This window comes from Pterocles gutturalis, unplaced genomic scaffold, assembly GCF_000699245.1.
Source record: "Pterocles gutturalis isolate BGI_N339 unplaced genomic scaffold, ASM69924v1 scaffold14168, whole genome shotgun sequence".
Lineage (NCBI taxonomy): Eukaryota > Metazoa > Chordata > Aves > Pterocliformes > Pteroclidae > Pterocles > Pterocles gutturalis.
The window spans coordinates 117081-139194 of record NW_010123253.1 but is presented as its reverse complement, the minus strand read 5'-3'; the positions used below and the strand labels follow the sequence as shown (position 1 = coordinate 139194).

The following is a 22114-nucleotide window of genomic DNA, read 5'->3' as shown; positions in this document are numbered from 1 at the left end:
TTTTGAAAAATCCTGTGACAGTTTCTCCCATTTGTGGGGGGTGTGGATGAGGTGTGGAAAGGGAGAAAGGCCGAGTAAATAATGGGTAAGAGAGTGATCTGAAGTAAGTGTCTTCTCCTGGCATATGGAAGGAGAGGTCTAACTGGAGCATCCTGTGAAAATTGTTTGTATTGTCTTGTAAAGCCTCTGGTCCATCAGAAGTTGTATGAGTGCATTTTTTGCACAAAGCCATTTTGAAGTTGATGGGTGTTTTTTTTTCGGAAATAACTTTTGTAGTTTAAAAACTACAGCAATAAAAGCATTCATCTATTCTTAGTTCTTACATGATGTCAGAGTTAGTTGAAAGCTTGCTGTAAGTGAGTGTTAAATTAATTAATTAAACAGCTATTGTAATCGTTTCTGTTCTTTGTATTCTTCCCATGTTAAACATTTCAGAATACTTTGTGACTTGAATTATTTTTTTTCTGGCTTACCCTCTAATGGCTTGTTATTAGAAGAAGTGATAGATCATTAGTAAATTATTTTCCCTGTGTTTTTGTAGAGTTCAAGGTGAAGTGTTAATGATTATATGTATTTCCGTAGGTATAGAGTGTTTCACTGTGGCTCAGAATATTATCTGCGATTAAAATAAATGCGGACTCTGATTGTTTTGCAGTTCCATTTCTAGAGCATGGATGGCAGTGAAATGTGTGATCTGTGCTTGATTTCTTGAAAGCAATTTCAGTTTGTATGCAATGTGCTGATAGTCTAACATACCCATTTCTTGTGTGTATCTCAAGAGTTTTACCATGGAGAGATAATTTCAAGCAATTTCAGTTGCAAGCATGAGAGCATTGTTTGGAGCTGAAAAAAAGAGCATTTTGACTTAAACAGAGGAAAAAAACCAGAAATAGTCAATAATTTTTCTTCAGGTTGGCCTCACCTGGGAAGGATACTGTGGTGCTTGATCTCATTACAAGTTTCTTTATAAATGTGTAATTGTCCTGGACAGGACAGTAATCCAAAGTGGTTTTATTTTTCATAATAATTTTGGAGATATTCTTAATTTTTATATGCATGAAGAAGAGCCTAGAAGAGTCCAGAAACATTTTTCAGTTAAAAACTTTTTTGCTGAAACTGACAAAAATTACAGGTGAATCATTGCATCTTATTAATGAATGATGAAGCTAGTCTTGACTTGGCAGTGGGAAGCTGCCTGGATTGGGTCCAGAGAAAAGGCTTTCCCCCCCTGTCCCCCAGCTGAGAGGATTTGTTGTTATCCTTAATGCCTTGTAGCCGTAAGAAATCATTTGGTCAAGAACAGTAGGTTTGTGGTGTGTTTTTTGGTCACCCCTATGTGCTGTTTTGTTATACTTTGTAATTAACTTTTTTCCAGCGAGATAAAGATACCTAGAAAAAAGTTCTTGTTTTACCGTTGTGGGGGTTTTTTAAGAAATATTTTTTTTTCAGTTCTTACAGGGTTAGATGTCATCAAGTTGTTGGAATTTGTGATGGTAAAGGAAGGGAGAGAAGGGTGTGAAGAAAGGGTAGTATTTATGACCTATGAGGAGAGCTGTGTGAGAGTACTGAGAAATTGATGGAGAATGCTGAATCACATGAAGGTTATTATATAAGACAGATCTGAAACCAGACAGGGCCGGTCTTATAAATTTATTCAGTATATCTGAAATTACTTACTGTGGTGCAGTGAAAATTTATGGAGTTGAAATAAGTGTCCTGTATCTTCTTTGCTTTATCAATAGAAAACTTCAAGAAGGATTGTGAAAGATTTCAGGTTGTTTTGGGTATAGTTTGTCCTCCTTATGTTCTATTTTTAGTCACTGCTACGTTGTTGCAGGGGGTTGGTAGTTTGCTTTGTTTTCATGGATTGTACATTACATGGTATTCATTCTACACTTCATCTTTTTTTTTTTTTTCCATTTACGAAGGAAAGCATTTTATGTTGGTTTTTTTTTTTTTCCTCATAGAATTTTCTGATGGTCTGATTATTTTTTTTTTTTAATACCAAGTCATTTTCTGTCAGAATTTGGTGCATGGATTGTTTTGTTGGTAAATACAGTAAGCAGTCTGTTGATCCTATGGAACAAAAAGAGAAAGAAAAAACACTTTAGAGAATATATTCTGAATATATGTTACAAAAAGTAAAGGTGAAAGGTTAGGAAGATGCTGTACTTTGCCATTTACCAGATCAATATTCTCTCTGTTCTGATGAGATATTACTTCCTCTCAAAGAAGTAATACCTGTATGAATAGTTTTGAAAGAGCTGGGTTGCATTTTGCTGCTTATTCTTAGTAGGCCACTTTTTGTAGTAATGTCTTTGGGCTCCCACAGATCAACATAAAACGTCCTGCAAAATTACTGAGTTTCTGCAATTTTTGTTCTATACAGGCACTGTGGTACCTTAACTCTGCCTTACAAAAATTGACTTGTAATCTTATGAAGTAAAAATAGCTCAACTTGGATAAAAGCTGAGATAGCTTAATAGAGTTCTTACATTTGAGTACTTTTCTCAGTGTTTCTTCTTCTTATGTGCCTATGCTAAAATCTCCCTTCTGTGCAATGTACTTAATTCTGATTTCTTTTTAAAACTCCCCTGTGTCAACATGTTGGGGGAGGTGAGGAGGACTGTGGGGGATGAAGGGATAGGAAGGCCAGTTCAGGAGAGGGAGACAACAACTAGAACTGCAGTTTGTAGATTTTACTGCTACTGAGAAAATAAAGATATAAAGTGTAAATGTCTGCCATGGTTATCGGTTTTGATGTATTCTGAGGAGGCAGGATTAGAAGCTCAGCAAGGAGTAAGATATTCCTGATTTTATCCAAACATGGTGGCAGATATCTGGCACCTGCAAAAAAGTTAGTCATCTCATATGGTTGTATTATAATGCAGTTGATCATACTGAGCTCTTTTATATAATGTCTGGGATTGGGTAGGGCTGTCCTAACAGAAGTTTCAGTACATGAGTGAACTGAGTGTGTGTAAGTGTAAAATATCTGGATCCGTTGCATGGACATGGTTGCCCAGGGTAGGGGAGTCCTAGAAACCTTCCTCTGCAGATGTGGGGATGTGAGAGGTTTCAGTGCTCACCAGAGTGATTCCTGGGAGGTTTTTACGGAAGTTCCTGATTGTACGGTGCTTTGATTAGATCTCTGCTTTGGCATGACACTGTTACTGCAGCCCTTACTTGGTTTGATAATCTTGAATGTATTTGTGGCCTTTTGCAGGTACATGTGTGTGTTCGCATATTCTTAGTTAGAAATTGTGTGCCTGTAGTTGTTGCAACACAGTATAAATAAAGTATAAGTAAAACCTTTTGTCAGGTATATTAGGCAGCAGCAAGCTCCCACAAACTGATTCTCTGCAGTGTTTCCACGAGCCGTCTATTATTGATATCTCTCTGGTTGAGGCTTTCTAGACAGGATTTTAGTTGAATACAGGGGATTGTGGACAAGTAATGAGAAGCATGAGGGAGCTGGGGTTGTTTAGTCTGGAGAAGAGGAGGCTGAGAGGAGACCATATCTCTCTACAGTTGCCTGAAAGGAGGTTGTAGTGAGGTGGGTGCTGGCCTCTTCTCTTAAGTAACAAGTGATAGGACAAGAGGAAATGGCCTCAAGTTGCACCAGGGGAGGTTTAGGCTAGATATTAGGAAAATTTTTTTTACTGAAAGAGTGATCAGCCATTGGAACAGGCTACCCAGGGAAGTGGTGGAGTCACCATCCCTGGAGGTGTTCAAGAAATGTGTAGATGTGGTGCTTCGGGACATGGTTTAGTGAGTTAGGTGGTGTTGGGTTGGACTTGATGATCCTTGAGGTATTTTCCAACCTTGATGGATTCTGTGATTCTGTGTTCCTATGTTCCTATGATTCTAGGTATCCAATCTGTCTTCAAGGATTTTTATAAAAAACTGTTTTCTCAGAGTAACAGAGGGTACACTGATACTTAAACATTTCTATCTATATGTGAATAAGCTGGAGGATTGCAAGGGGGCAGTATTTAGAAATGCACCTAAATGAACCTTAAAATGATGGAAGTTACTGTGAAAATTAGTTACGTATCAAGGAAGACTGTTTACTGTGGACTAGGCTGCTAGAACTTAGATTGAGGATGCCTTAAAAAGAAAACAAACCTCAGTTTATTCAGTTATACTGAACTGTACTCATTCTCTGTAGTAGATAGTGCTTGGAGTAGATCAGTCAGAAAATCTGAATGTTCCTTGAAATGTCTGAGGAACTCTTAATTAGTGAGTTACATCCTCCAACATGAATTCGGAGATAGGCTTCTTGTTAGCTGTTTAATTTGGCTGGAAAGTTACCTAGAAGAAAAGTAAATCTGTCAGGCAGTCTTTGTTATGAAAATGGTCCTAATTGCCTTTCTTTTTAATAAAGATTTAATTTATGTGGTCAGGGTGAAAACATCAAAGAAGTTTAGTAAACTCCAAGGAGGATTTTCAAAGACCTGCTTCTGTCTTCCGGTGGATTTTAAGAATATCTGAGTGCAAGTATGGTACAAACTGAGTTTACAGTTCTAAGGCTATACTGTAGAAGACTAAGTGGTCTAGGTTAAAAAAAAAAAAAAAAAAAAAAAAATTGAAAGGGGAGAAATAAATCCTGTGTCTGTTTTGCCGCAAGGTAAGATATCAGTCCAGTGCTGGTAGGCAGCTGCTTGGTGCTCCCTGCCTGCGTCTGCTGGACGTTAGAACTACTGTCTGAGTTGTTTACGTAGGGCCTTCTTCATATTTATCTCTTAAAATAAATAATTCTTAGAAATTTGTTTTTGGCTATATGTTTGCAAAAAATACAGTTTCCTCTCACTTTTCTCAATCTTTATAAAACTGAAGAGAATCCAAAACCATTATTTATTAAAAAAAAAAACCTCAAAACCTTAAATTCTCTTTAGAAAGCCCAGGAAAATGCAACTGTGTATGTGCGTGCTAGTAATGGGAGAAGGATGTGATCTTAGTCTATGCTGAGTTGTTGGTTTGTCACATGAAGTGGTTTTTTTAAATTTTCTTTGTTATGTAGGCCTAAAGTGTAATTTAGTACCTGTGCTATAAAACAGGAAAATAAGTTTTAAAAAAATAATGCTTTAATTTTGTATGTTTTGCTGTCTCTTTTTCTCTGGACTGTAAGTCTTTTTCCCACTTATTAAATAATTGGACAAAAGCAATTACTAAACATACTGATAAAAACAAGTAAGAGAACATTTTGCACCTTAGGATGTTATAAGACCGCAATTTTCCACTTAATTGACTCACAACTGTTTTATAGAGTAGCCTCAAAAATACCATGAGATTTTTTTAGACAGAATTCATCAAAACTGCTATTATTTTTTAAATAAGATATAAAAGCTTAGTTTAATTGAAACAGTACAGTGGTATATGATCACTAGAAATTGCTGGAGCAGACACCTTCCCGAAATGAAAGTTGGAGAAGGCAGTAGGATGATCTGTGAACACTGCTTTTTATTCAAGCCCTTAGTTTTGAGAATGGATGTCCCATATAAGGAGACATATTTCCTGTAAGAGTCCTGAAAGAACCAAATGTTTAAATGACACAGAAAGCCTTTAATATAAATGATTACCATGTAGCAACACAGGACATGTATAGGAAAAGCAGGAAGACAGAAACAGTCCTTTTGATCAGCGAAGACTTAATGAGAGAAGTGTTTAGAAGAAGACTTGATCAGGAAAGCAAGTTTCAAAAATCCTTAATGAAGGTGAAATTTTCTGACATTAAGAGCATTACAGAAGGAATTGGGAGATACAGTAGGTGACCTAAAGAAGAGGGATGTGAAAACATGCAATTCAGAATATATTTGCAAAATAAAATCAAAATGATAGGGTAGAAATGGAATAGATAGACATTTTGGAGAAAATGGAGATTTGGAAAGTGAAAAATGAAAACCGAAATTGAATAAAGGTGCAGTGGCTCTGGAGGGCATTGAGAAGGGAGAGATTAATACCTTCTGTGTGCTCTTTACTTCTGTCTGAAAATATAGTGGTCATCAGCGCAGCACATGGGATTCTATACCACACCCCTCACTTTTGATTAAAACAACAGTTTTCAGATTGCAGTTCTTTCACTAGAAGGATTTTGACAAAGGTGTTCTTGGTCATGTTCTGAGAAGGTATGAAATATAACACCAGATATGAATATGCAACAAATGAAAGAATCCGATAGGGCATGGGTATGGACCACGTGTGACTTTGCAGATGGGGAAAGGAAAGTAGAACTTCTAGTTGTGCGGTTCAAGCTGCAAGATGTTGCAGATTCATTTATGCAAATTTTTGATAAAGCCAAGCATGCCCAAGAGAGAGACACACTGATAACATCTCTTTCTTCTTGTGCCACTATGCCAAAGGAATCTCCGTGTGGTAAAAATGCTGTACTAGAAGAAACTACCAGAGAAAGAACTGTTTCAAGACCTATTGTAGACCAAGAGGGAGAAAGAAGCATGATATTATTATGTGTTGTGGAAGAGCAAATACAAAATAGAGATCTAAGTTTGAATGTCCTAATTTTTAAATACTGAAGACAGTAGGTCACGTAATGAAGATAAAAAGCATTTTTATAGGATTTAATGAGATGAGCATTTTCAGGAGACTGTGTTGTAGAAAGTAATCTGTAAATACATGTCTGAGTCTGATGCAGCATGATAAAATAGAATGGCAAGGTATTATGTCCAGAAAAAGAAAATAAGAGAAGGGGAGGAAGAAGGCTGAGGAGAGAAGAACCTAAGACCAAGCCAGACTGAACAAATAATATGAGGAATAATGTGGCTAAAGGAAGAATTGTGGAGAATTGCAGAAGGAAAATTGTAGCCCTACTGAGAATTTTAATGTAAAAAAAGTGAGAGAAGTAAAAACAAACTTAAAGGCTGAGATCATATGGGGAGAAGGGAGGAAAGTATATGTAGAAAAATACAGGAGTGGATTGCAGGTCTGAAATTAGACTTTTGCCAGCTTTCTCCCCAACAGCAGCCTCTGTCATAAATTCACCAGGCATGGTGGGAGAGATTTTAAAAAGCTAAAAAAAAAGTCTATAATCCAAGGTAACTGTTCAGGTGAGGAGCATGGTATCCCTTATCTTTTGAGGAAGGCAGAAGAAGGTAGAATGTGAAGCACTGAGGATCACTTGGGGAGCTAGATAAGTAGATAATTAAAATTTTGTTTGTCTGTGTCCTTCCTCTAGAGTGGAGGAAGTTACAGGAATGGGGCTTCAGCTGAAAAAAATGAACTTTCTGTCCTGGACTTGCTAGAGAGTCCATGGCAAGGGGAGGAGTGAGTTAAGATGACAGAAACTCCTCTCTCATTAATTAAACAATGAAGATCAGTAATGTGTGTAGCTAGCTGTTAACTGCAGCTGGTGATACCTTAAGAAATTTCTATCACAAAAGAAAGGGTTTTATAAGAAATCAGGAACAAAGGATCTAGCGATTGCACAAAGTCTTTCACTAAACTGCTGATGGAAAAAATACCTGAGGACACATATTCAATAATATTTCATTTTTTGCGGTGCAGTGGATAAGAGTGAGTACTCCTGTTGGTGAAAACTTTTCACTGTGATCCTAAGATATACCAGCAAAACAAAAAGGTTAGCGGATACAACATAATCAAAGGCAATTTTAAAGAAAAATCAGTAAAAAAACTACAAGAAAGCCGATAGCTAGCAATCTGTTTCTCCAAATATTTTAAAAGGTTATTAATACGTTTAGAACATGAACTTGTCCCTTCAGTGTGTCAAGATGGATAGAAATTGAACATGAGAAGATACTTGAAAAGCTGGAAAAGTTGTTAAAAGTTCAAGACCTAAGAGAAATTTGGAGGACGAAGACTGATGAATTGGAGGGCTAAATTTATGAATGTGCACCATATAATCTCTTTTCTGTATCTGAATACTTGGTAGTTTTGGTTGCACTGTAAATGAGGTTGTTTCAGCATCTCATAGGTATGATCAGTTAGCACGATTCCTCAGTGTTGTTGAAAAGTGGGATTCCTAAAGGTTAATTCCTATTTTTATGAAGACTAACTGGAATTCTGCCTATTAAAAGAATTATGTGTATGCTTTCAAAATATTTCAGAGAAAATTATTAATAAAGAGAACCTCTGGAATGCTGGAAAGATAGTGATGGTGGTGTTACTAGTAACACTTGATCATCTATAAAATACACAAAAAAAGAGCAAACGAATAACTGGGTTTCAGAAAAAGATCTTTTAGTATTGGATGCTAAAAATAAGTGTTACTTCTTGTAAATTAATAAAGCAGAGAAGCTGTAAGAAGTATACTTTTTTTCCCTCAATGTGTTAAATGACTGCCACCTAGAAAGATTAAGTAGAAAATGTATTTCATGCTATTAATTAAAATCACAACTGATCCCTGGTTTATAAAAGAGGATACATTTATCCAGGTATTTCTTAAAGGGTAATAAATCTTAGGAGTTATAGTTTTGGGGTTTGTGCATTCTGGGCGGTGTGTGTCTAAAATTCTGTCCCTCTGTCAGCTAAAACACAGAGAATCCCTAGGCAGTTGCATGACAGAGAAAGCAGCAGATGCTGGTTTTTACTATTTTTAGTGCAGACAAAGAATGCAGCGTGTCCAATTTTGTGTACAGTAAAATTGTACAAGGTTCTAATAATTAACTCTCTTAATAGATTATTTATCTAATGGAATTATGACGGGAGGGCATGTTCCCTCTCCTTGAAAGGAATCAAGAGTAGGTGTAAAATCTTAAAAAGAATGAGACTGACCGATTTAACTAATGAGTTTTGACATGTTGCCTTTGACCTGCATATAAATGTGATAAATTGCCTGGTTTTTAAGTCTCTATTAACTGTCATCATTCAAAACAAAGGAATCCTCCTCTGTACATATAAACCATGTACCTGTTTGGGTCATAACAAGTATTAGGTCTTTCTAGGGAGCAAGCATGTTGCTATTTGATTAGAAATATTTTGCATTGGCACTAAATTAGAAAAAAAATTTTTATTTCAGTGTCTACAGTTTTGAATTTTTTCAGTGTGTATTCATTCATTAAACCATTCATCCCTTTTAATCAATGGATTTATAATAACTGAAAACTCTGTCAAATCTGTAATATACTCGGAATGTTAATGGTAAAAGAGGGATGAATGTGCTTTGGGGAGAAGCTTTGCTTGGGTCAGGAGAAGGAGAAGACAAGACAGGATCTCAGAGGAAACACTCCCCCCTCACCCTAGACGTGGTATCTGTTTCCAAACAATACTAATAACATTTTCTGATGGTGATGCTTCACCCTGGAAATCCATCAGGAATGCTCTTCTTGTCCCCCTGTGTGTATGATCTTTGTCTAGAAGTCCAAATACTCTGTGTGGAAATAACACAAGTATCATCACGTTTGATGGCAAAGTCTCTTCAGAAAAGCTTTTCATGCGTGTTGAATTCTCCTACTGTAGAAGTTTCCTTTGTGCAGAATAACAAACTGTCATCTTTCATCTACTAGTACTTAGGATAATAGCATGTTTCCTTTCTTCAGTCCCTGTGATGAGAACGTAGGATGCTGAAATATGAGACATGCTGAAGTGTGGCAGTGGAGAAACTCATCAATTCAGGTTGTTTGGAGAGAGGCGTATTTGGTTGAGTAGAACAGTTCAGACTTGAACGGAGGACATATCTTCAGTAGGCAAGAATATTAATTGAATATTGATAATATTGAGTGACCAAATGTTTCTTTTTCTGAATAGAAACAGCTATATTGACAATGCATGTGATGCTTGCTTTCTCGAAAGTATTCTGTTGTTTGCAGAAACCACAGTAATGTTAGTTACTTCATACTCCATGCAATTGCTCTTTCGTTGCATGGAAATGTTAAAACAAAGTACACCACCTTATTTTTCTTCTTTGTAGTTTGTAGATTCCTCTTTGCTCATAATCTATAAGTAAATATTGTGTCTCATTAATAAATGGCATTTCTTTTTTTTCAGATATTAATCTTTTACATATTAAGGTTCTTTCTTTAAAAGATTAAGTATTTGCTTAGTTTTAGAAACAATTGCTTTGTTTTGCGAATTTCAAGTTTTTGAATTTGCTCTCTCCAGAACTGATGTTTCCATTCTAGTTTTCTAAACACTTTTTCAAGCATGTGCCTAATTAAAGGATTCTGCTGCATCGTTTTCTCCTTTTCCCAGGAATACAGATTCAATCTTTTCTGTGTGGAAGGGGCAGGTGGGGGAGGAGTGGTTGAAGCCTGAGTGGATCTAGTACAAATAGATGAAGGTAGAGGTGGGAGGATGAGGAGAGACAGAGCTTGCGGTCTCTGTTAAAGACCCTACAAGTAGCTTCTGTGAGGCTAATAAGATCATGCTTTGAAGAAAAGGCAAATAATTTAAAATGTTCTTAGAGTAGTGTTTGTACATGATTGTGCTCTGTGAAGCACCCTTACAAGGATGAGTATTTAGGGGAGAAATAGAAATCAGGTCTGCTTCTCATGTGTACTTGCATAAAGGTGTAGCAAGAAGTAACCTCTGGTGTCTGCTTGCCTTCATGGAGCGCATCAAGTGAAATCTGTGCTGAAACCACTGAGTGTTTTCCTTGAAGGGAAGGCCAGATGCTAAAAAAATGGTAGAGATTCAAATGCTAAAGCGTACTAGCAGCAAACAAACAAAACCTTTGAGTTTAGATAATTTAAAGCAAAAGTGCTTCTAAAAGTATGCTGAGAAGGTCTGCAGCTACCTAGAAAACCTGTAGCTAACCATCTGTTCCTATGCAACTTGCAAGTTTGTAGTAAGTGGATAGGGATTTACCAGCATGCAGAAGACCCTGGGAAAATGTTAGCTTGTCACCCTCAGACACTTCTCTGGGCTGCTGTATTCAAATTATTTGGCACTAATTCCTGGATCACTGTGCAGTGCCATTTTGTTTAGTACAAGTTATTCCTCCCAGCTTCTGAGGGATAACTCAGAACTTGTATCTTCTGTTCCTCATGCTGTGTTGTTTTTCTGGTACTGATGAGAGATCGACTGTCTCAAATATGGGAGAAATAACAGCCAGTTAGGGATGGTAGGGATCTTCCACCCTGTTTTCTTCTTTCCCAGCCTAGTCTTTGTTCTGCAGGGCCTAAAAGTCCCTCAATTAGTTTTTTCTGGTATTACTAGATAAAAGTAATGTAGCTGTTTTTCCTGGTTTCCCCATTCAGTCTTTCTTTCTGGATTAGGTTTTTACGTGGTGTTTTTCTTATTGCAGGCATTGTTCTAGCCTCTTCTTTATGAATTCTCAGGGTCATCAGAAAAACAGCAATAAAACTGTACTGGCAGACATCATAATTACACTGATGCTGTCTGATGTGTTTTCTAGGAGTATTTTGGATATTGGTTTTCTCTCCTCCCAGAGAGGATTGGGTTCCGTGTCATGCGTTTGCCTGTTGGACTCAGATTGTTGGGATCAGACACAGATCCATTCCCAGCTATTTTAATGGTGTAATCAGAAATTTATGAACCTTTTTTGGAAACAAGTAAGCTGAAAAATCTGATTCCAACCCTGGTAAACCCTGTAGAAGGGGACATGGATCAAAGAGGATGCAGTAAAGGCGGGGAGAGAGGGAGAAGAGAAAAAAGAAAGAAAGGAGGGATTGAGTCATATGTGCAGTTAGTTTGAACTTTGTTTTTTGGAAAGGAAGGAAGATAGTACACTGTTTATCATTCCAAATTACTATTTTCATTATAACTAGGGGATGAAAACCCATCATGGTGACAGAGAAGGGGGAATCTCTTTAAATGAGACTAGTGCTGATGGTGATATTTTCTGTGTTTTCTGTTCTGTTGTCAAGGAAATTCATGCTTACTGCATTTTCCAGAAGTTTTCGTATCACTGGTTATACAGAAATTTGCATCAGTTTTGCAGAATGCTGCAGACTCACAATGTTTTAATGGTTTTCTTTCAAAAAGCAGCTGGACAAATTCAGGGAAGAAAAATCCATTAAGAGCAATTAAATATGAAGACATTTTGTCTGGCTTTAGAAAGCTCTGAACCACAAATCACTGGAGGTTGGGAGGGTATTCTTGAGAGGGGAAGGCTTAAAATAAAGAGAGAAAAGTGAATGAAGTTACTCTTAGCAGTATCTTCAAAAGCAGAATTTTGAAAGTTAAATGTTACTGCTGAATGGTACCGTAGCCTGCCCCCTTCAGGGTCACCAACTCGGAGTAGTGTTTCCGTTTAATGCCATAGTCTTTACCTTTTGGAGAGGAAGGATGATTTTCTGATTAAATGCAATCATTGGATGTTGTCTAGAGCAGAATTACTCTGTGGAGCTATACAAGAATTTCAGTACACTTTATCCTGTTCTCTCTCTCTCTCTCTCTGAAATCCATAAAAATATAATAACATAAATGAAAACATCCATCTAGGTCATAATGGAGCATTATAACCCTCTCTCAATTCTGTTTCTGATCACAAAATCTAGGCAGACGGAGCCCTCTATCTGTCTGAAACTTGTACGTGAGTTCTGAAGAAAAGCTTGTTTTGAAGGCACTTGCACTTCACTTGGCCAATATCTTTCATATATTCTTTCAGTTGGCCAATGTTATTTCATAAACTTTCTTCCCTGTGCATTGATGTCAAACAGATTGCTTGGGAGTCTCTCCTCAATCACGATGGCTGTGACACTGGCTTTGTAGGAGAACATGTATGTGGTCCTTGCCAGGTGAATTTTTCCAGCCTGGGTTTTGTGTAAAGAGAAAGCTGAAGCAAACAGGTGATAAATGTCACTTCTGAGTTCAAGACAAACCCAGATGAGTGGTGCCACAGGAAGGCAACTGGTCGTGATCTGAGAATTAATATTAAGTGCTGCTGTGGAAAAATAATACAAAATAAAAAGGTCTCTAAAGGAGCAAAACTGATATTTTGTATTATTTTAAATGCTAATGTTCAATGCTTTTGCTAATTCTGGTATTTTATGTAGACATGTAACTCCAAATTCATGTGGCATCTTTCCATGTTCCCTGCTAACTAACCTCTCTAAACCTTGATTTTTATTTTTTTTCTGGGATTCTAGTTTTAGTTATATATTCTTAGTCTCACAGCCTGTGCATACAAACTGGGAGATGTGTGTGTCTGAAGATATTTTGGTGATTCAAGTTCAGGGAGCAAGTACCAGGGGTAGGACTTTGCTTTGTTTACTTGACTGGAACACAGTGAATCACTGAGGTATTGGAGCACTGTCCTGAAGCACTGCTTCTTTTCATGGTAACTCATCTATTCTGGCTGTGAAAAGGAAGTAGTCGACAGTTTTGTAATTATGGGGAAGAATGCAATCTGCCATGTCGACAAAGGATTATTTTGTCATAAGTGGAACACGGTTTCTTGTCTCTGTGCTGTCAGTCAAGTGAGAGATGAACAGCAATTCATTGGTCTGGGTTATCAAACAAATGTAAATCCAGAAGCGTACCTCTTCTCCTGAGTCACTTTGGTAGACTTTACTTTTAGAAACAGGATGAAGGATGAGTGGCCGTGTGTAAGAAAATCTAAGGCATGGATCTCATAAAGCCAAGCTACTCAGAATTCTTGGTGTAGAAACTCCCATTTAATTTAAATGCAAGCAAATAAAGTAGGATTTTCTTTTTTATTCCTTTCACCCCATGCGTATTGCACAGACAGCAGAGTTCTCTAAGGGGTTTGGGGAAGGCTGAAACAGCTTGTTAGCCTGAGGATTCTATTTGTTTTACTGAAGAAGATCTGAATTTTAGGCCTGAAAATGTTTACTGGAGGCCAATCACACAGTGAAGACAGTAAACAGATTTAAAAGTTATTGAGAAGCATAGCTATTGTTCTGGGAAATCTTAAGAGAAATTGAGGAGTAGAATATATCTACTAGTTGATACAGAATCAGATATTGAATTACCATGTTAAACAATTAAATATAGCCTGGACTTCCTAAAGCACATCCTAAAGTGGATATGTTTGTGTTTAAGAAAAGTATAAAATGTAATATTGAAAGCACGTTAAAAAGAGGGAAGTGTTCTACAAAACTTCCTACCTTAAATTCTTCCACAAGGCATCAAGCACAAATTAGACCTTCCAGAAAATGAGTTCATATTCTCTCCTTTTCCCTGACATTGATTGTGAAGAGACATTTTTAGGGTCCCTGCCTGTCATATTCTCTGTCTGTCAGAGCAGGGCTTCAGTAGCTATGGTCTGTCTCCCAAGGAGTAATTTTTTTTTTTTTAATGTTAGCAGTTCTTCCTAACAGACCAGTACTTAAGTACCCTTAATTAATTCATATCGTCTCCCCATGTTAGTATTCATTCTCCTGTACATTTCAGAGACAGGTTTCTCCTTTTGTTAAGCAAAGTACTGTAAAGAATATTGGTAATTTCAAGGTAGGATATTTATGCCTGTGTATTTTGAGATCTGCTAGATGACAACAAGGCCATGATCCCAGGTTTATGAAGCTGTCCACATGATTGTTTTCATGCCTCAGAACTGTCTTTGTCTTTCTATGGGTTTAATTTATTTTTTGTATCTGCAGTTAAAGAATGATCCTGTTTATGGAAATTCCATTCTAATAGATACTAGACCTAAAGACAAAGTGTAAGAAAGCTGTAAAGTCTTTTTTTTTTTTTTTTTTTGTTACTTTAAATAAGAAGGTAGAGAGATTACACTGGAGGGGAATCATATTCAGAAAAGATGGGAAGTAGCTACAGTAAGCAGTCCTTAGTGTTCTCTGAAGTGATAGAAGATTATTGTTAATTTTGTTGGGGGGGGAACACCTTTGATGTAGATAGTAAATCTAAATTGATGTGCATTAGTGTCACAAAGAAGAGTGCTAAATGTGGGGTTGGTATTAAAAATAATGATTTTTAATTATTTTGTTATTTTCATGATTGGAAGTGAAAGTGAATTAAGTTATTCTAAACTAGAAGATAAATCTTGTATGTTGAAAGGTATAAATTGAGAATTACAAAAAATACAGAGAATTAAGATAGCAGGTGGAAATTCATACAGTATGTTGAGGTTTTTAAATTGAAGTATTTGAAACTCTTTGTATCCACCATCTCATGTATACATAGCTGATGGTGTTCAGGAAACTGACCTGAGTATCAGAAAAAGTAGAGAGTATGAAGAAAAAGTTAGAAGCCCAAACAATATTCAGTTTATTAAAGAACAGTATGGAAGCCTGTACTGGAAAGCATGGTCTTATATAAAAGATAAGTACAGTTCAGCTTGACATTTTGCGAGGATCTAGTCATCATCCTCTCAAATGTAGAACAGCAGAATGAAATTTCAGATTAATGATAAAATCATATCCAAGAACCATTTGCTGAGGAGATAGACAGGAAGGAGAGTGAATCAACGCATACCATGTATATGGCTTAGAAAGGGATTCCGCTGACTTTTGGTACAAGGGTAAAGGGGTATCCAGTCACATGGAAGAGCAGCAGTTATAACATAAAATTAATTTGTGGAACTCAGTTTTGCAAGGTATCTTTAAATAAGAGCTCCCTAGAGTCTTACAAAAGGGTGTAAAATTAACAGAGGAGGAGAAAATCCCCATACTATTGCCCTCTTCTTCTGTCTTCTCTTCCCTCCTCCTTCAGGCTGTCAGCTAACTGCATAAGCAATGGAGTTTAGGAATAAACTTCCCCAGAGGAAAAGATTTAGAAATTACCAACTTTGGGAGGTTTCTTTTAACCTTTCCATGTAAGTTACGGCAGTAGTCAGAACCAAGGAGAGACTAGGGGATTCAACAATGCTCAGGTTCCTGATTCAGGACAATTGTAATGTTTCTGTTTGCAGTTTTTCAGAGTTAATTTTTTAGAAGTTAAACCATTGACAGAAGTAATTAAGTAACATCAGCAGTGATGTAATTGTAAGAAGAAGAGGGATTAGTGAGGGAAAGAAAGCTGAGCACAGGAGTAGATGAAGAAAGAGCTAAGTAGAGCAATGCAGAGTTAGCAGAGACGAGATAGTGGAAAGTGAAAGAAGCATCCTATAATTTGTCTTGTTTGTATTTTTTTTCTTTTGTTTTCCTTTAGAATTTGATGGCTCTTAAACTCACTAGTACGTATATTCACAGAGTGGGCTGAAAATTTACTGATGTACAGTTTTCTGTTAAGAAACTATTATTTCATGGAATTGAAATATTCTGGAATATTGGTGGGCTGCCCAGCTGCTTTGCTTTGCTCTTGGCTGCTGGCCATCTTGTCTGCTCCCCCAGCTGCCTGTCATGTGGGCCTGCTGCCTTGTCTGTTGTATCCTATTTTAAGTATTTGTGCATTCTAATAAATGAAACAGCAAATCACCGATTAGAACACCAATTAGTGATTATTACTAAACCAACTACAGTCTTAATTGGAAAATAATTTTCAGTAATAATTGATGGATATCTAACTAGCAACCATTAATCAGTTGTCTTGCATTTTGATACTTAAAACAATTAAACCTTTAAAAAACTAACACATTCTTATTGTAATATTTGATATAACAATATGTAAAATACATACCCCAAAATTTAAGATCAGTAACATTTTTCCATTTTCAGATGTTGCTGACTAATATAAAAATCAAGTCAAAATTGAAGCAACCAGTGAGATTTTTTTTTTCTAAAGCTGATACTCAGAATTTTTTTCCAAATGTGGGATTTTATTCAGTTTGCAAGTTAGAAAACAAATTGTTTTTATGCTAGAGCTAATGAAGCCTGGGTAATGATGGGCTGGTATCTGTTGTCCTTTCACACCTCCTGTCCTTCCTTCTCCTGCTTCTTGTAAGCATGCACGAACTGGAATTCCTCTAGTTTTCCTAGTGAAGCATCCTGAATGGCATCTTGTTTCCTATGACATATCTGAGCAGGAGAAGCATATGCTTGATTAAAATCTGTGCTAATGGGCTAAATGTCTCTTCACAAAGAAGAGAGAGTAGTTAAACTCTATCTGCTTTCTGAAAGTAGGCCTTGGTTTGGGGGCTCTTTTCTCTATCCAGCAGGTATTTTCACATTTTTAATCTTTGAGGTGTCTTGCTTTCTATAAAATTAATTTAAAGTCAGCTAACAGTTTCAAGAGTTATTCAGCTGGAAAGAACAACATCTAAGTAGCAACAGCATTCTTAGGGAACTTGGTTAAAAATGCCACTTAGATTTTTTCTGAGTTTGGGATTCAATGTGGTTCTAGTTACTGCCCGGCACAGTGTGGCTTAAGATTTGAGGGAACAACCGTAAATAGTTCTGCCACTTAATTTTTGTGATTGTTTTCCTTTGATTTTTACTGGTTAGCTTGTGTGTATTTGAATCACTTTGTATTCATCCATGCCATAGTAAATTCAGCTTGTCCATTCCCATTTTATGCTCAGGTAGAGCAGCTGTGTAATTAATAATATTAAGGCTTTTTTCCAACACAGTGGTGATTCTTCAGGTGTGAGAAACTGACAGAGAAATAATGGGACTACTTGTAAACTCAGTGGGATTCCTGTCTTTGATGGAAAGGATCGGAAAAATGGTGGATCAAGAACTTAAAATTCCCTAGTAGTAGCTCTATTTCATAAAATGTTTTGAAGATGATGGGTATAAATAGTGATGATCACTTACCATATAAAAGGGAATGGAACTTTTCAATGAATGTCATCTTCCAAAAAAGATGTTTGAGTAGTATTTATGTGTATAATAAACAGACATTAATTTCTGTACTTTGATTGAAAACATTTGTAGAGATGCAATGGTTTTTGTTAGGTCAGCGTATCTAGCTGGAAAAAAGAGAAAAGCCAAATCCTTTAAGAGGTATGAAATAAGACCAATAGTCATCAAAAAACACCAGAGGTTAAAAACTGCTCTGTGTTTATGCTGATCAATATTTGGGTCCCACTGAAGGGTATGGACAAACTACAGGACAGTATTATATGTGGGATTCTCTCTTTTCTGGGAAATCAGCACAAATGGGTGTCTCTCTAAAGTCCTTGTACACTAATGGATGCAGCATGGGGAAAAAATGGGAGGGTTAGGGGTCCACATGCAATTGTGGGACTGTAATCCCACTGGGATCACAGATGCAGTGTGAGAGCTCAAGCAGCTGGAGTGCTGCAATGGATGGGTATAGGGTCTTTAGGAAGGCCAGACTGGAAAGGTGAGGAAAGCCTTTTATGAAGGAGCAGCTAGAATGCACAGAGTCCTGCTTTTGGACAGTTGAGAAGCCAGTTGAGAGATTATAGATCAGAATTAGTGGATGACCAATGCAACGTGGTGGTTGTCTGCTACAGACCACCTGGTCAACACGTAGTAAACGTGGCTGTCTTCTGACAGCTGGAAGAAGCCTTGCATTTGCAGATGTTGGTCCTAATAGTGGGCTTAGCCATCCCGATATCTGCTGGGAGGGCAACGCAATAGGGTACAAGCAATCCAGGAAGTTTCTGAAGTACATTGATGACAATATACTGCCACAGTTGTTGGAGGAGCCAGTCTGCTCATCTTATGCTTGCAAATATGGAAGAACTGGTTGTGAATGTGGAGACTGATGGCAGCATTGGCTGCAGAGACCATGAAATGATGGAGTCCGGGATCCTGAGACAAGGGAATAAGGCAAATAATAGAATCAAAACCCTGGACTTAGGAGAGGAGACCTTGATCTGCTCAGGGATCAGCTTGTAAGAATCCCTTGGATATGGCCCTGGAGAGAAGAGGGATACATGGAGCTTGTTAATTTTCAAGAGTAACTTTCTCTGAGCTCAAGGACAGTCCATCCTGACTTGCGAGAAGTTAGGTAAAAAGTAAAGGAGTCCAGCGTGGATGAACAAGATGTTCCTGACAAAGCTCAGACATAAAAAAGGAAGCATATGAGAGCTAGAAGCAAGGATAGATTACTCAGGAGGAACATAGAGACATTGTCCAAGTGTTCTGGCATCACATAAGGAAAGACAAAACCCACATGGAGTTGAATTTGGTGAGGGATGTGAAGGGCAACAAGAAGGGCTTCTTCAAGTATATCAGCAGTAAAAGGAAGAGGAAAGAGTATGTGAGTCTGCTGCTGAATGGGGCAGGTAACCAAGGACATGGAAAAGACCAAGGTACCTAATGCCTTCTTCACCTTGGTCTTTACTCGTAGGACTTGCCTTCAGGATTCCAAGACCCTTGAGACCAGTGGGAGGGTCTGGACCCCGGAAGACTTGCTGCTCTCAGCAGAGGAGGATCAACTTTTAGAACATCTAAACAGACTGGGTATCTACAAGTCCATGGGGCCTGGTGGGATGCATCAATGAGTGTTGAGGGAGCTTGCTTATGTTACTGTGAGACTACTCTCAGTTATTCTAGAAAAGTCTTGGTGATGGGGGAAGGTTCCTGAGGCCTGCAAGAAAGCAAATGTCACACTTAAGTTCAAGAGGAACATGAAGGAAGATCTGGAGAACTACAGGCCTGTCAGCCTTATCTCCATCCTTGGGAAGGTGATAGAGCAAATTACCCTGGAAACTATTTCCAAAGACACTCAGGGCAGGCAAGTCATTGGAAGTAATGAGCATGGATTTATGAAGGTGAAATTATGCTTGGTGAACCTGATAGCCATTTTCAACTCGGTGACTAGCTTGGTGGAGGGGGTGAGAGCTATCTATGGATATTGTGTTTACTTCAGTAAGGCTTTCCACAATGTTTCCCATAACAGACAAACTGATGAAGTACAGACTGGGTAAGTGTTCAGTGTGGTGGATTGAAAACTGACTAACCTGGGCTCAAATAATTGTTATCTACATCAAAAAGTCTAGCTGGAGCCTAGCTGCTAGTGGTGTACCCCAGGAGTTGATAGTGGGGCCAGCTATCTCATCATTCAGTTAATGACCTGCATTATGGGTAGAGTGTACTTTCATCAAGTTTGCAGAGAATACAAAACTGGGAAGAGACGACATAGTTGTGCTGCTGTTCAGAGGGACCTGAACAGCTTACAGGAGCCCAGAGGAGCCTCATGGAATTCAACAAAGGGAGGTGCCAAATCCTGTGTCTGTGGAGGAAGAACCTCATGCCCCAGCCCATGCTCGGGGCTGAAGGGCTGGAAAATAGTTTTGCACGAAAGGCCCTGGGGGTCCTAGTGGATAAGTTGACCATAAGCCAGCAATGTGCTGTTGCAGCAAAGGCATCCGGAAGCACCCTGGGCTGCATAAGGCAGAGCATCACCATTATGTTGAGGGAGGTGATCTTTCCTCTCCACTGAGCCCTGGTGAGACACATGTGGAGTGCTGCGTCCAGTGCTGGGCTCCCAAGTAGAATAGAGACAGGGAGATACTGGAGCAAGTCCAGTAAAAGGCCATGAGTCTGATTAAGGGCTCAGGACATCTGTCATCCAAGGAGAAGCTAAGAGAGATGGGATTGCTCAGCCTAGAGAAGAAAAGGCTCAGGGGTGTCTCATCAGGGAGTACAAATACCTGATGTGGAAAGTAACGAAGACCCACCCAGACTCTTCTCAGTGGTGCCTAGTAACAGAAGGAAAGGCAGTGGGCACAAATTGAGAACACAAAATTCCTTTTTAACATGGAAATTTTTTTTCTTTTTTTATTATGAGGGTGGTTGAACACTGGAGAAGGTTGCCCAGAGAGTTTGTGGAGCCGCTATTCCTTATTCTTAGAGGCTGTCAAAACTCAACTGGACATTGTCCTGGGAAACCTGCTCTAGTTGACCCTTCCTTGAACAGAGTATTGGACTAGATGATCTTCAGAGAGATCATCTCTATTTTTTCTGCAAACCTTGGGCAAAGTAGTTTAGTTATAAAGCATCCAGTCTCAAATGTGGCTTTCTGTTTGGGGTCAGGAGGTTGTTTTTTTTTTTTAATTGTGTGTCATACAAAACAAAATAGAAGCTTTGTGATTGTTAACAGCATTCAGGGAATCTGTAGGGAGAGTATTAAATTCAGTTAGATGAATCGTCTCTATAAATATCTTTCAAGGTGAATTTGATCTTTGTATGTTGCATAACACCTTTGTTCACTTGATTTGTTTCAGAAAAATACTGTTTTCTGTTAAAATACTTAAGTTGTTGGAAATATTTGTATCAAGTGGAAAATGAAGATGTTCAGATCAAGTAAAATTTTGTAAGCTTTAGTGGAAGGCACGTAAGTCAGATACCCATACCAATGATCACTATTTAGACATTTGCTTGGCTGTTCTGATGACAAATTTGAGGGGGTATGCTAGTTGATCAATACTCCATTTTGTCAAGGACCTAAATCTACTTATGGCTAAAGGAATACCCAGTTTACAGGACTGCATATATTAGTGAACAGGTTTTGAATTATTTAATGTTACTTTATCATTTTGTCTTCCATATTAAAGTGCTCCCTATAAAGAGATTGCGGCGCAGTGTATTATTCAAGGGGTTTTGAAGTTATTAATGTGTCTTGAATTAGTTGTTGTGTGTGGGTTTTGATAATTCACTAGTAGTTTGTCTTAGTGTACTCTGTCCTTTCTTGTGTTTGGGGTGTTTCCTTGGTTGTTTGTTTCTTTGTTTCTCTGCTTCACCTTAAGAACTTCTCTGTGAAAGGAAATTACAAAAAAGTATTTTTATTAATTAAGAAAGATATATTATCTAGTTTTCTTCTACAGTAGTAGATGTGTTTTACTCTCTGAAAAGATGAGCATCTTAAAAGACAAAATGAACTTATTTTGTAGTTATTTACCAAGATGTTACATTAATTGATCTATTATATATGCCAGAATATATTTGTCACAGGTATAATGACTTTAACATGTTAATTGCTTTCACATGGTTGCTGGGATGCAGGCACACACCCAGTAACAATTTTTTTTATTATTGTGATTATTTCTCAAGAAGCAGGGTCATGCAAATGTGCTACACACATAGCTGTATTTTAAAGATCCTGTATAAACCTGATGATTTTCCAGATACTATAAAATTTCTTGAAGACCTTGAAGAAGCCAAAACTACTGATATTAATTTGTAATAGATCCCTTACAGGGTTCTTAGTATTTTTACAGGTATTGAGAATGCGTAGAACATGTAGATAGGTAGCTCTCTGTTTCATTTTTGTACAAATTAAACAAATTTTATTTGAACTTTCCCCTCTTTCTCCTGAGCACTTATAATCTTTGTGACTGGAATTTCTAGAGCTTGTCAGCTCCCACAGGCATTTAGCTGGTTATGCACAAGAGCCTGAGTAGAAT

General features: G+C 37.7%; 1 protein-coding gene across 5 annotated transcripts in view; it reads left to right on the top strand.

The window, feature by feature from the left end:
* The window catches only part of KDM6A (lysine (K)-specific demethylase 6A), a 112245-nt gene that overhangs the window by 826 nt on the left and 89305 nt on the right, over positions 1-22114 (top strand). The window lies entirely within an intron of this gene.